Genomic DNA, 14,530 nt, shown 5'->3' with positions numbered 1-14,530 from the left:
TGTCCGTGGAGTAACCGTTATAATCCCACCACAGCTCTACAGCAAAGATATATAAACTCTGTCACTGGGACGGGACCCTAAAGGCATAAATCACGGAATATTTAGGAAACCGATCTACATTTATTGCACTTAATACTCTATTTAGAGCCTCTATGTCAGCCCAATAAATCAGGGATGTTGCCGTGTTTAGTGGGATGGGTGGGTGGGATTCGCATCCCCCTTCCCCATCTTCCTTCTTGCAGCCTGTGGAAAATCAGAGCAGAGACCTTGTCGTTTCCTTCCATAAAATGGGCATTTCTGGGCAGAAAATTTCTTTTTTTCTTATCTCGATTCAACGTATTTCAGTTAGTCCTCGACTAAATGTCAAGTTAACAAATGTGGCAAGGAAAGTCGTAAAATGGGGCGAAATCCACTTAATACGTGTCTCACTTAGCAACATAGATACACACACACACACACAAGAATCTTGAAAACAGGACACACACTGACTTAATGAGATGACCTTTATAAATACAACTGAAATATAAGCTGTTTAAAAAAAGATGTCAAGGAGAGAACAATGAACCAGTGGAACAGCCGGCCACCAGAAATTGTGAGTGATGCATCACTGGAGGTTTTTAAGGACACATTGATTGATTGAAATGGTCTAGGGCTTCCTGCTGGAGCAGGGAATTGGACTAGAAGACCTCCAAGGTCCCTTCCAGCTCTATTCTGATTGATTGATTGACTGATTGAAAGGGCATAGGATCTCCTCTTTGAGCAGGGGGTTGGACTAGAAGACCTCCAAGGTCCCTTCCAATCCTGTTATTCTGTTGTTGTTTGTTAACAGTGCAAAGCCTGTCTGGATGCCTGGGGGGGGGAGGCTTGGGGAGGGGGGCGGACCCCTCTTCCTTTGAAGGGTTCCTCCTGAGTCCCACCATCCCAAGGGACGGGATCTCCTGGGAGGACAAGGTACGATGGGAGGCCCGGAATGCTTGACTTGCTTCAAAGGACCTGCTTGAAACGGGGAGGCACTTCCAGCCAGGAGAATCGGGGAAACAGCCCGGAAATTTAACAAGCTCTGAAAGGCAGCCTCCTGGGCTGCTTACGAGACCGGAGAAGCGAGATCAAAAGACGGCAAAGCTATAAATTGGGCTCCTCGTGTTTTTTTTTCTCCTCCGGCCTGTGAGATAGAGATCTCTCCCATCCAGCTGTGCAGAGGGTTCTCCCTCCTTCTTGAAGTTCCAGCAAGTTAGGATTTTATATATATATAAATATAGGCAATTCACCCAAAATTAGATTCTGCTGGGATCTGAAGGAAAGCGATTGTGGAGAAGAATTTATTTGCTTTCATCCCTGGAGGCTTTTCAAGAAGACACTAGGCAGCCATTAGTCCAGGGTCTCCTGCTTGAGCAGGGGGCTGGACTAGATGACCTCCGAGGTCCCTCCCAGCTCTATTCTCATTGACTGATGGATGGAAATGGTCTAGGGCAGGGGGGTCTTCAAACTTGGCCCTTTTATGACTTGTGGACTTCAACACCCAGAAGGCCTCAGCCAGCGTGCACACGTTGGAAGTCCACAAGTCATAACAGGGCCAGGTTTGAAGACAGCCCCCCCCCTCTGGTCTAGGGTCTCCTACTTGAGCAGGGGAGACCTCCAAGGTTCCTTCTTCCAACTGTGCTCTTCTCTTCTTCAATGACTGCTCACGTGTGCCTCTGTGTGTGTGTGGGGGGGGAAAACCTTGCCTGGCTTTGCATCTGTGCATGAGCAAGGACCCTTCCCCCCCCCCCCGCTACCCCCTTGCCAGTCCGTGCCCCGGCACTCGGCCTGTCACGCCAGTGACTCACATGGCAGGGAGGGGCAGGGCGGAAGGGAAGAGCAGAGAAGAGCCCAGGGAAGAGGGCTGCAACCGGGCAACCGGCCCGCAAACAAACCCTGGGGGGGTCGGCCTGGGAGAGCCGGTTTCGCAGGACCACACCTGTCCCGGGCCGTGATTGACAGGGCAAAGGGATCCGTTCACCCCCTGCCAAAAGGGCTGGACAGAGGCCAAGGGTTCAGAGCAGGAAGGAGGGAAGCCTCCAAGTTGAACCCACTGGATCCACTCGGACCCCCTCACCCTTTTCCGACTCGCTCTTCCAAGCCAGCGGGGGGGGGAACGAGGGAGAAGACCCAGAACTTTGTGGAGGCTGAGCTGAGCAGCCTTTCGCCTGGAAAAGCTGCCCGCGGTTCTATTTTCTCCCAAATCTCTTTTCACAGATGATGAAATGATGATTAAAAGAATAATAATTTTTTAAAAAACAAAACAAAACACGGGCCTTCCCGTTCAGGAAGCCTGCGTTATCATTGGAGCTGATTAGCAAAGAGCCGAGGCCGGGAAGCAAAAGAGAAGAGACACTCCAGACCTGGGCTGGAAACCCCAGCAAAACCCCGGGAATCACGCCGAGAAACCATAATGGAATCAGAAAGACATGGAATCAAACTGGGTTTGTTCCACGCCAAACGTTGAGCTTTGCAAGCTCCTTTCCAACCAGCTTTGCTCCACTCCAAAAGGTTGAGCTTTTTGCAAACTCCTTTCAAACCAGCTTTGCTCCACTCCAAAAGGTTGAGCTTTTTGCAAGCCCCTTTCAAACCAGCTTTGCTCCACTCCAAAAGGTTGAGCTTTTTGCAAGCCCCTTTCCAACCAGCTTTGCTCCACTCCAAAAGGTTGAGCTTTTTGCAAGCCCCTTTCCAACCAGCTTTGTCCACTCCAAAAGGTTGAGCTTTTTGCAAGCCCCTTTCCAACCAGCTTTGCTCTACTCCACAAGGTTGAGCTTTTTGCAAGCCCTTTTCCGAGTTTCTTGAACTTTCGGTCCAAAGGTGCCGTGGTGTGGTTTCCCCCCCCCCCAAGTTGGGATGACGTCTGCCCGCTTGGCAATCCCCTCCCATGGCTTTCTCACAACGCCCGGGCGACGTCCTCGCCCACCACACCCTCCGGAGCCGATCGGAGCAGCCCTGGGATCTCTCCTGCCCAGCACACCCATCTTCCCAGCCCGTCCTGACATCCGGCGTGATTAAAGCGTCGCCATCCTGCAGGCCTTGCCTTTCCAGCTAGCCCTGTCTCCCGGCCGCCTCCGATAAGCGGAGAAACGGTCTCCTCCTGCTTTATCCCAAGCATAACAACAACAACCAAAAAAAGTCTTAGGCAGGGGCTGAATTGGCACTCCAAGGGTCTCCACCCTTTTGTAAATCTTGGGCACCTTGGGGGGGGGGGGAGAAGAACTGGGCAAAGAAGGAACCTGGTGGGAAAAAAAAAAACAATCTCCAACTATATGGTGGAGTTTGGGGTGGTGTAGCCGGTCCTTCCGTGTTATGATGCTCCTTTGCAATCTGCCCTTTTTCCATGCCGACTCTTTCTCATCCTTCCCGCTCGGTTTGCCTGGCCCACTTGAGGGGGAGATCCTGGTTTTGGAGAGAGATGCTTCTTCTTCGGCCCTGTTTTGTGCTGTTAAAAATTGGGGCCTTTTTTTTCTTCTTCTTCCATTGAGTTGCAACTGGAGGCATCGTTCTTACCTTCCCCTTAATTTTTGCAAGGATTTTCGTCTCACAATGATGCTTCCTTTGCATGTTTCTTGCGACATTCTTCTTCTTCTTCTTCTTCTTCTTCTTCTTCTTCTTCTTCTTCTTCTTCTTCTTCTTCTTCTTCTTCTTCTTCTTCTCCTCCTCCTCCTCCTCCTCCTCCTCCTCCTCCTCCTTCTTGAAAATATATTTTTAAGAAGAAACTGGACAGCCATATATCCATAATGGTACAAGATCTGCTGCTTAAGCAGGGGGTTGGACTAGAAGATCTCCGAGATCCCTTCCAACTTTTGTTATCCTGTTATTCTACTACTTATTCTGTTATTTTCCTTCCTTCCTTCCTTCCTTCCTTCCTTCCTTCCTTCCTTCCTTCCTTCCTTCCTTCCTTCCTTCCTTCCTTCCTTCCCTTCCCTTCCCTTCCCTTCCCTTCCCCATCACTGAAGGTTTGTAAGAAAAAATCATTGATCTGAAATGATAGAAGATGTCCTGCTTGAGCAGGGGGTCAGACTAGAAGACCACCGAGGTCCCTTCCAACTCTGCACTTCTGTAAGCCGGACAAATCCTGGTCCTGCTAGATAGGATTTGGGAGGAGGGGAGGAGCGGGAAGCGTCCATGCCCCAATTTCAACAGGCTGCAGGAGGGGCGGCTGGAGAGCTATTTTCGTCCCCCCCATCTGCAAAGTCCAGCCATCGTAACCTGAGCCCCCAACTTGGCGGGCACCTAGCGGGCCTGGCTGACTTTCCAGCGTGTCCCCCCTCCGTCAGGGGAGGGGATCAGGTGTCCGGAGAGGGTCTTCTCTTACAGTGGCAGCAAGCAGGGAACGAGGGTGATCGAGCCGTTGAATCCCACCAGCTGCTCCAGCCTGGAAAACTGACCGCTGGCCGGCTGGGGACTGTTGATTGCAGCCTGATTGATGGACTCGCCAAGGGCTGCCCGGACAGCAGACGGAGGGGAGGGGGTGTGTGCCCAAAACAGGGAGAGGGACACTAGCTTGTTTTTGAGCCCAAGGGAGGGGCTGCTTTGGGGGTAGGGCGTCTGCGGGAAGGGGCGGTGTGAGTAGCCGAGTGAGATCCCCGAAGGCCACGCCACATGGACTTTGTAGTTCCGTCGCCCTCGATACATAAACAGCACGCAAAGAGGCGTTCCGCGGAGACAACTGGGCGCTGTGCCCAGCAGTCGCCGGAGGTTGGCAAAAATAGACTGGGTTTGACCGGGTATTGTATAAGGTCCCTCCTGCCTGGAGCAGCAGGGGGGTGGGCTAGATGACCTCGGAGGTCCCTTCCGGCCTATGCAGTCTCTGATCGCAGCCGCGGAATCTGTTCTCCGAAACGGATCATGTTTTCCTCATCTGGGAAAAGGGGGTTCATATAACCCCGAGTTGATGGCTTTTAAAGTGGGGGTAATGACCACCCCCAGGAGGAAATTAGAGGTGTATCCGGGGGGAGTTGAACCATTTGGGTAGGGACTCTTTCATTGAAGAGAGAGGGCCAAAAAGGGACCAAACAGATTAAGGAGCAATATTTCTCAACCTGGGCAACTTTTAAGATTACCTGTTCAAATATATCTATGAATATATCTATCTATCTACTGGTATCTATCTCTCTCTGTGTGTATCTCTATCTCATCTATCTATCTATCTATCTATCTATCTATCTATCTATCTATCTATCTATCTATCTATCTACTCTGGCTCTCTCTGTGTGTTTCTCTCTGTCTCTCTCTCTCTTTCTTTCTTTCATCTATCTATCTATCTATCTATCTATCTATCTATCTATCTATCTATCTATCTATCTATCTATCTACCTACCTTCTCTGGCTCTCTCTGTGTGTCTCTCTCTGTCTCTCCCTTTCTTTCTTTCTTTCTTTCTTTCTTTCTTTCTTTCTTTCATCTATCTATCTATCTATCTTGAGAGAGAGAGAGAGATCTAAGCTTCTTTGCAAGTAAATACAGCCTGGCCTCTCTACAAATCTGCTCTTCCCAAACTGCATTTTGATCCCCAGTCCGAATCTCCATCAGATAACGCGCTTCCCCTCCGCACATGAGGCTGGGGGTGCTTCAGATCTGGTACACCTGATATCAGAATCCCTCAGGGATTGAATTTCCACCAGCCTCTCCGTATCCAGCTAAGCCCTTAAGCCTGTGGCACTCAATGGCGCAGCTCTGCTTGAGACATCTTAACATCCTCTTGATGAAACCAGGAGGAGGAAGAGGAAGAGGAGGAGGTGAAACAACTGTTATACTTTTACCAGTCCCAGGCTATGAATCAAACTGAAGATTAAATCTTAAATAATAATGAGAATGAGACATTCTCCTTGGGAGAATTAGCACAGTCTGTAGGGCAGAAGCTGTCCCAGACTGCAAATCTCTTTGATCAGATACGAGTATTAACTGTTGAGTATCGATATGCCCGTTAATTCGGGTTGGTGGGAGAGATTAAGGGGAGAAACAGGAAGGAAATGCGACACAGGAGCTGTAACGATGAACTGTAAGCTGCGGCCCTTGACAAAAGGATGGTTGGGCAAGAAACGAAGATATCCCAGCCCAGACGGATTGGTTTAAAAGAGGACTTGTGTTCACACGAGCCGGCTGACTTGGAATCTTTTTTATTTAAGAAAAAATAAATCCAGATTCCTGAAAAGATGCTATTTCTTTTCCCAGTATAACAAGAGTTGGAAGGGAATGTGGAGGACACTAACCATCATAACTATGAGTCTGTGGCCAAGTGATCACGGGATCGAAGGAAGGAAGGAAGGAAGGAAGGAAGGAGAGAGAGAAGGGAAGGAAGGAAGGAAGGAAGATAGATAGATAGATAGATAGATAGATAGATAGATAGATAGATAGATAGATAGATCAATCAAAGGGATGCTGACATGGTCATGTGAAAAACAATCCTAAATAAGTCACTTTTTTCCGTGCCCCTGAAACTTCAAGCGGCCGCTAAATGAACTGTCATAATTCAAGGACTCTATGGACAATTTTGTTTATTTTTTTTTTTTGGCTCCTGGTTCCCTAAACTGGTGCTAGAGACCCATCTGGGTGGCTCTCTGGGGTTTTGACCCCCTCCTGTTCTCCCCCCCCCCCCGGGCATCCTTCCCCACCCAGCTGGCAGAACCCTGCAAGAATTTTTCACTGCTTTTTCTCCGGAAGGAATCTCTCCTTGGTATGGCCTGGGCTACGAGCGGTATTCCAGCTTCGGATTTCTCCGGCACGCTCCTCTTTCGAGGAGGAGGAGGAGGCGTCTCCCTCTGGGGCTGGAATGACCCGGCGGTCACCTGTCGTCCAGGGGGAAAGGCAGTCGAGCATGGATCCGCCCCCCTCCTCTGAGCAGACCCAGCCTCGAATCTGGATTCTGCTCCCCAAAACTGCACTCGGATCCCGGGCGCTCTGGGCACCTGTTGCTGTTCCTACTCTCCCCTCCGGTTTAATTATACCGAATTAATTAATCTCCGGGAAGGGCTGGATCCGTGAATGGGGAGATGCGCCTCTGGAACGCTTCTGGAACTCAGATGGGGCTTATCTACAGCAGGGTTGCTCAACCATGGCCACAGGAAGGAAGGAAGGAAGGAAGGAAGGAAGGAAGGAAGGAAGGAAGGAAGGAAGGAAGGAAGGAAGGAAGGTAGGAAGGAAGGAAGGAAGGAAGGAAGGAAGGAAGGAAGGAAGGAAGGAAGGAAAAAGAGAGAAGGGAAGGGAAGGAGGGAGGGAGGAGAAAGAAAGAAAGAAAGAAAGAAAGAAAGAAAGAAAGAAAGAAAGAAAGAAAGAAAGAAAGAAAAAGAGAGAAGGGAGGGGAAGGAGGGAGGGAGGAGAAAGAAAGAAAGAAAGAAGGAAGGAAAAAGAGAGAAGGGAAGGGAAGGAGGGAGGGAGGAGAAAGAAGGAAGGAAGGAAGGAAGGAAGGAAGGAAGGAAGGAAGGAAGGAAGGAAGGAAGGAAGGAAGGAAGGAAGGACAAGGTCCCAATGCACAGAATCTGAAAACACCGCTGGGCTGAAGAAGATCCAAGATAAATTTGAAAAAACAAAACAAAACAAAACAAGCCCCCCCCCCTAAAAAAACCCTCCTCCTTCAACTGGGGGCCAGAATCCAGCCAGACCTTTTGCCATCCTCTTGGCGGGCGGGGGGGGGGACTTGACCAGCCAGCAGAGTTCAGGACATTTCATCTTGCTCCTGGCTGCCCCCCACCCACCCCATCCCCCTCGGACAGAAGACCTTGCCCCTCAATCCTTCTGGGAGCTGAGCAAGACGGCGGGGGTGGGGGGGGCTAATGACTTTTGCTAATCCCAACCGGCCTCGGGGCTGCTTCTCCGGTTACGGCACCGGTGAATGAGCGCCTGTGTTTCTAAATGCCCCCGCTTCCTGGCATTTCAACCAGGGCCGGTTATCCATCCGGCAGCTTAAGGATCTGTCAGACTCCTCAGCTACCTGGCTGACACCTTGGGAAGGTGGGCACCGGGTGGCCAAGGGTGGTTGGCCCTTGAGGAACCTCAACTTGAGATGGTCCTTCTGGGCTTGAAGACCTCCCCTGAGGCTATAGTTTGGCATCCGAGAAGGCCTTGGGGTGGGGTCTGGACCCATGATAGGATGCGGGCGGGGGGGGGTGCAAGATGGCAGCATCGGAGGAGGGTCAGCCACCGGTCAACGGAGATGGGACCATCCGTGGTTGAAGGTCTGCAACAGGGTTCTCAAGCTTTTGTCCCTTTGAAGATGGGGTGTGTGTGTGTGTGTGTGTGTGTGGACTTCAACGCCCAGACTTCCTCAGCCAGCAAGGATTCTGGGGGTTGAAGTTCACCCATCCCGGGAGCTGGAAGGGTCCTTGGAGGTCTTCTAGTCTAACCGCCTGCTGCTCAAGGCAGAAGACCCATTTTCAGGGGGCGAAGCTGGAGAAACACCGAAGGAGCCCCTTGCTTTTCCATCGTCAAGGATGGGGGTGTCCCTTGGGGGGGCCTTCAACGCTCTTCAGATGCTTCCAGGCATGCCCCCCTCGGCCGGATCGCCCCCATAGCAGCATTCCTTAGCATATTAACCTACCTGTAGCGCCTGAGTCAGGGAGATTTCCCACACACACACACACACACACACACACACACAACACACACCTCCCCGTTCTCCCTCGGCAGCTACATTACCCAAATATTTGTGGCCAGGAATGTTCCCTGAAGCGTTTTTGCGGCATTCACCTGAGCAAGTCCCGGCAAGGGAGGCCTGGGAATACAAAGGGTGAGGCCCAGGGTGTGGGGAGAAAGCGGGGCCGAGAAAGGGACTTACCTGGAACAGGTAAGGCGGACAGGGGTGTGTGTGTGTGTGTGTGTGTGTGTGTGTGTGTGTGTGTGTGGAGAGCCCGCCGAGATAATCCCGGCTGGCTTCTGAAGGATGGGGCACGGCCGGAGGAAAGGGATCCGGGATACCCAAATCTTGAATTTGGGCCCTGGAAAAACAACATTGCGCACAAAAGTCATCTTCTTGCAAAGATGCAAAAAAAAAAAAAAAAAGGAAAGGTGGAGTTAGAAACAGAGATAAAGGGCGGGAAGGGACCCCGGAGGTCCTCCAGTCTGACCCCCCCCCCCCGGCCAAGCCAGAAGACGTTACGCCATTAAAAAAAAAAAAAAAACACTTGAGTTTTCAGAGGTGCGTAAGGCAACTCTCGACTTACAGCCACAAGGTTTGCAAAGCAAGACAGCTGTGGAGTCAACTTTGAGGAGAGGAGAGAAGAAGGAAGGAGGAAAGGAGGGGAGGGGAGGGACGGGGCTGGCCTCGGTCCCCCCCCCCGTCCGGCGCTTTGATGCTCCCTCCAAGGCATCGGCCCCCAGAGGGAGGGACCCGGGCCCCGCCGTATTTTTTCTTCTCCTCCAAGCCGGGGTCGGCCCGGCTGACCTCCGCCGACTGTGATTTTTGGCTGAACTTGAAAAGCTCTCCTTGGCCTTCGCATTCCGGAAGACGGGACTCGGCCGGCGGGGAGAAAGTGTCCCCTGCTGGGGCCAAGAGAAAGGCTGGGAGGCCCCTTTGAAGACAGGGAGAGAGGGAGGGAGGGAGGGAGGGAGAGAGGAGGGCTGGAGGGAAGGGCCTGGGTGAGCCCATCATCCTGGCCGCCCTTCGGGGCAAGGCAGAGACGGGGTGGCGTCTCCGGTTGAGGAGGCAGGACATCCCATAATCGGAAGGAAGAAGGATCCAGTGGGATCCAGCATCTTTCCTTCCTTCCTTCTTTTCCTTTTCTTCTTCCATCCTCTTCCTTCCGTCCTCCCTCCCTCTCTATCTCCCCCTTCCTTCCTTCTTCTTCTTCCATCCTCTTCCTTCCTTCCTTCCTTCCTCCCTCTCCCTCCCTTCCTCTTTCTTTCTTTCTTTCTTTCTTTCTTTCTTTCTTTCTTTCTCCTTCCTTCTCTTCCTTCTTCTTCCATCCTCTTCCTTCCTTTCTTCCTCCCTCTCCCTCCCTCCCTCCCTTCCTTTCTTTCCTTCCTTCTTTCTCCTTCCTTCCCTCCTTCCTTCTCTTCCTTTTCTTCTTCCATCCCCTTCCTTCCTTCCTTTTTTCCTTCCTTCCTTCCTTCCTTCCTTCCTTCCTTCCTTCCTTCCTTCCTTCCTTCCTTCCTTCCTTCCTTCCTCCCTCCCTCCCTCCCTCCCTCCAAAGCACCTAAGGGCAGCACAAGAAGCAGTGGATGGAACAAGAGCCAATTTCCTGGCTGTAAGAAGGATCGATCCCGTGAAAAAACGCCTGGCCTCCCGGAGTTGTGAGTTCTCCATCGCCGGAGGTTTCCAAGAGAAGCCTCGACAGCCATTCGACTGGGATGCTCTCAGGGCTCCTGGCTTGGGCAGGGGGCTGGACTAGAGGACCTCCCGGGTCCCTTCCTCCCCGCCCTGGGATGCCACGCTTCTCTCCAGCTCTGCCCCACCTGGCTCCCAGCCGTGGGGCGAGGGCTGTTTCCACACCCCGGTGAGCATCACGACCTCGCCGCCTTTCTGCCTTTCTCCGCAACAACATTTGACTCATCGCAACCCAAGGCTGCTTGCTGACATCCAGCTGTGTGTGTTGCTTCTTTTGGCAGGGAGATCAAGGCGCAGTTGTGGGAGGATGCAAACGGTTCGAAAGGGAGAAAAGTGGGGGCTGCACATTTAGTTTTGTCTGCAAATTTTTTTTAAAAAAGGGCTGAATTTCCTTCTGGGGGGGCATCAAAAGCTTTTTTTTCCTTCTTTCTTTTCTTAATCGGCGTTATCGCCAGGGCAGGAGAAAAGTTATGTCTGAAAGAAGCCGTGTTTTGTTTGTGTGTGCGTTTTTTTTTATTAAAAAAAAAAACCCAATTATCGCAGGGCTCAATCGCCGAAGCTATTTTGATGAACAAGAACAGACCGTTAACAAACATTGGGCCTTAAATGAAAATGAATGGCTTGGGCAATTAACTTTTGCACTCTCTTTTCTTTAGGAGGAGAGAAAGGTTTTTAGGGAAAAAAAGAGAGAGAGAGAGAGAAAGGAAGGGGTCGTTTTAAGGCAGATGAGCACCAAAAAAGGGAGGAAATATATATATATTTATTTATTCCTGTTTGTCCGGGACAGGCAGATGCTGCCAGATTGGTGTATAAATCAAAATAGTTTTTAAAAGCCAGTGCATCTGTTGAGACGCTGGCTCCTTCAAAGTCAAGGGGAATTTTATTTACAAATAAATAAAATTCATTCAGTGACTGTTCCGAGTTACAACGGCGCTGGAGGAAAAAATAAGGGAGGGCTTATGACCGTTTTTCACACTTAACGACCTCAGGGCCACGTGATCAACATTCAGACGCTCGCTAGCTGACTCGCAGGGTCCCCGGCGTCAGTGGGCGGAGTCAGAAAGCGAAGGGGCGGGGCTTGCTCAGGTATAGCATCCTTCTGCTCTTTTTTTTTTTTTTTTCCCCTCCCTGGCCCGCTCGGGATATAAAATCCCGTGCAAGAGTCCCGAATGCAGCTCGAAAGCTGGAAAGACGACATTCCAGGTAGATAGAGTTACACTATTGGTGCGGTAACCCAACGCGGCTTTCCTGACCCTGCTTGGCACACCGGGACGGCATTCACCCGTTTCCGGAGCTGGCATCAAACCAGGAGACCGCTAACTCGCCGGACAATCTCGGATTGTGCAACTGGGCGGATGTGCAAAACGGAAACGAGACGTTCCTCCTCCCCCCCCAAATCAACCGGTTGTGGGAACGCGTTTTACTCGAGCTAGTGGAGGGGGGTAGAGCAGGGGTCCCCAACCACCTGGTCCATGGAAGCGGGACCGGGCCGCGGCACGCCAGCAACCGGTCCGCATAAAACAAGCAAAGTCCTCAACTTACGACGGCCGCCGTGCCCAAAATTTCTTTTGGTTGTTCAGCGAGTCACGAATGTTTGCCCTTCTCCTTATCTGCAAAGTCTCCGTTGCTAAGCGAGACGGTTGTGAGCTTTGCCCCCTTTTTACGACCTTACTTGCCACCCCGTTTAAGTGAATCGCTGCCGTTGTTAAGCTAGTCACGCGGGGTTGTTGCGGGACTGCGTTGACGCGGTTTCTCAGACGGTCGCAAAAGGGAATGGCGTGAGCCTCCCGCATGGGGGATTGTGGGTTTGGGGGTTTTTTTGCGCTCTCTTGCAGAAAAAGGAAAGAGGGTTGCTTACTGCAGTTGCACTCCTACAAAGTCACGCCAGCGAAGGAAGGGCACGGCTTAGACGGGGCGGGGGGTGGGCAGCAAAGGGCAGGACCCGTCGCCCGCCCGTCCATCCGGCAGATTAGCCCTCGGGCCAGGCACGGAGGGAACTCGGGCCCGGCTCGGGCTGCCCGGCGGAGCAGACACACATGCTGCCCGCCACCTGTTTCCGATAAACCTGCTTAATCCCCCTCCATAATTATTCTTTTATTAATGGACGGACGGGGGTCTTGATTACAAGCAGGGCCGTAATTAGGGTTTGGGGCTGGGGAGCCGATACAAAAGGGATCGGCGCGTGTCAAAAATTTTTCCAGCGGGGACGGTTTTACGCAGCGCGACCAAAATAGATGTTTGTGTCTGGGAAGCTCCTAGTTCCTGTTTCACCCCTGCAGTTGTGAGAAGGGATCCAGATTAATCCGACCGGGAGGCTGGGGAGACGGGACGGCCCGGAGGGAGGGAGGGGACACCCGGTGCTTCCCCTCTGGGGTCCCAGGCCCCGGGTTCCAAATTGTGTTGGAAAGACACAACTGGAACTGAATCTGGGTTGCTTGGTTTAAAGGGGGGGGGGAGACTAGCTGCATCGCCATAGGGCAATGCTACCAAATAGCTAATTCAAGCAGAAGAGAGCTGGAAGGGACCTTGGAGGTCTTCTAGTCCCACCAATTGGATGAATTTTCAGCCTGCAGGCAGGAATCTGAACGTGGCCCGTGGCCCAATCCACAGGGGAGAGCGGGATCCGAATTAGCAAAATGTGTTTGTGTTTGCAATTTGTTTGACATCAACAGCCAGCGGCGGGGAGCCTGCGTCTGTGCGAAAGCTCGCTTGTTTTCGGCACAAATGTGTTTGTGTTGGTCTTTTTCCCTTATTTTCCCTGCAGAGAGGCAAAAATGACAGCAGGCGCTTCATTTTTCTGCCCCGGGACGGAGCAAGCGGCTTGAACCTGGATGGAAAATAGAAGGCTACATTCACACATTTCTGGAAAGACCGTGTTTTGTGGGGGAGCCCCCAGCTATGATGGGTTTGCAAACCAGGGTTCACGGAGGAGGGAATGCTACGGGGACGCCTGGTTAAACCAACGAGGGCTGACGTGTTGTGAATCCGGTCCTTGACTCTCTTTCCCGTAACTGAACGTGCAGACAAGCAAAGTCAGAATAAAGAACAAAGAAGGAGCATTGTAGAATGGAGAAGACTTCAGAGGTCATCTAGTCCAGCTCCCTTCTCAGGGAAGGAGTCTGGTACGTCAGTGTGGACTCTAACGTGGGAATGGGGGCCGGCCCTCAGCACAAACCGCCATGACTAAGTCTAGCCAGAAACTCCAGGCTGAGTTAAAGATGAAATTGACCAAGTTGCAAATGACAGACCAACATGCAATTAACTAGCATGCAATTCACCAGCATGCAATTGACTAATGCACAATTAACCAGCATGCAATTGACTAACTAGCAATTGACATGACTCTAGGCACTTCCCGCAGAATAAAAATCAAGATATATCTCTATCTATCTATCTATCTATCTATCTATCTATCTATCTATCTATCATCTGTCTGTCTGTCTATCTATCTATCTATCTATCTATCTATCTATCTATCTATCTATCTATCTATCTATCTATCTATCGCACTTTTACCATCTCTGGGAAGGATATCAATCCCAGCACAAAACTTTTGCCTGTTTTTTAAAAAACCTGTTCATTTTACTTGTACTTTTTTTTTTTTACTACTTCAGCAGAGTACAAAATACAACGCGAGCAGATAAAAACCATCTTCCAATTCAGAAATGTCCTCGGGAAATTCTCTCTGCTAAGCTGGAGCTGAGGAGACGAGGCGAAGAAAAAGGAGAGAAAACGTGGGGGGAAAAAAAGAGGAATATAAGCATTTCGCCCTCTGTAAAGACAATATTTTGCCTGCACTCGATGTAAACCATCCTGCATTGCAGGAAGTTTTCTTATGTACAATCTTGCGACGTGGATAATGTTAAAAACTGATATTGCGGGGGGGGGAGGGGGAAGTCAGTACAAGGATGTTTGCGTTCTTGAAAAGACTAAATAAAAGTGTGTTGTGTTAAGAGAGAGAAAAAATGCTTACAGAAAAAAAAATTGTGTAGGCTAGGCTGAAATCACAAATAATAATAATAATTAAAAAAACAACAACAACAATCCGGAGCAAACATCCATCGAGATAGATTCAAAACATTTCTTCCTGGGCGCTGAAGTCCACCCATCTTCAGGCTGCCAAGGTAGACTAAATCTGCTTTAGAGGAGGTACGTTATTTGCTGTGTGTGTGTGTGTGTGTGTGTGTGTGTTTCTTCTTCCTTCACCTTCTTCTTTTGGAGGCCTCTCTATTTTGCAGGCCGGTTCGAGC

General features: G+C 50.8%; 1 long non-coding RNA gene across 2 annotated transcripts; it reads left to right on the top strand.

The window, feature by feature from the left end:
• Positions 1 to 8,742: 8,742 nt before the first annotated feature.
• Positions 8,743 to 14,159, top strand: LOC120319185. 2 transcript variants are annotated; one of them, XR_005559700.1, is made up of 3 exons: positions 8,743 to 8,801; positions 13,045 to 13,402; positions 13,895 to 14,159. It is a non-coding gene; the product is annotated as an uncharacterized LOC120319185 (long non-coding RNA). The 2 variants fall into 2 exon arrangements; XR_005559699.1 differs by lacking the exon at positions 8,743 to 8,801 and adding an exon at positions 10,162 to 10,449.
• Positions 14,160 to 14,530: the final 371 nt, after the last annotated feature.

Source organism: Crotalus tigris, unplaced genomic scaffold (assembly GCF_016545835.1).
Source record: "Crotalus tigris isolate CLP2741 ecotype Arizona unplaced genomic scaffold, ASM1654583v1 scf7180000020588.15403103151:6194809, whole genome shotgun sequence".
NCBI lineage: Eukaryota > Metazoa > Chordata > Lepidosauria > Squamata > Viperidae > Crotalus > Crotalus tigris.
Note: the sequence above shows the minus strand (reverse complement) of the source record. Positions and strands in the feature narration are given on the sequence as shown.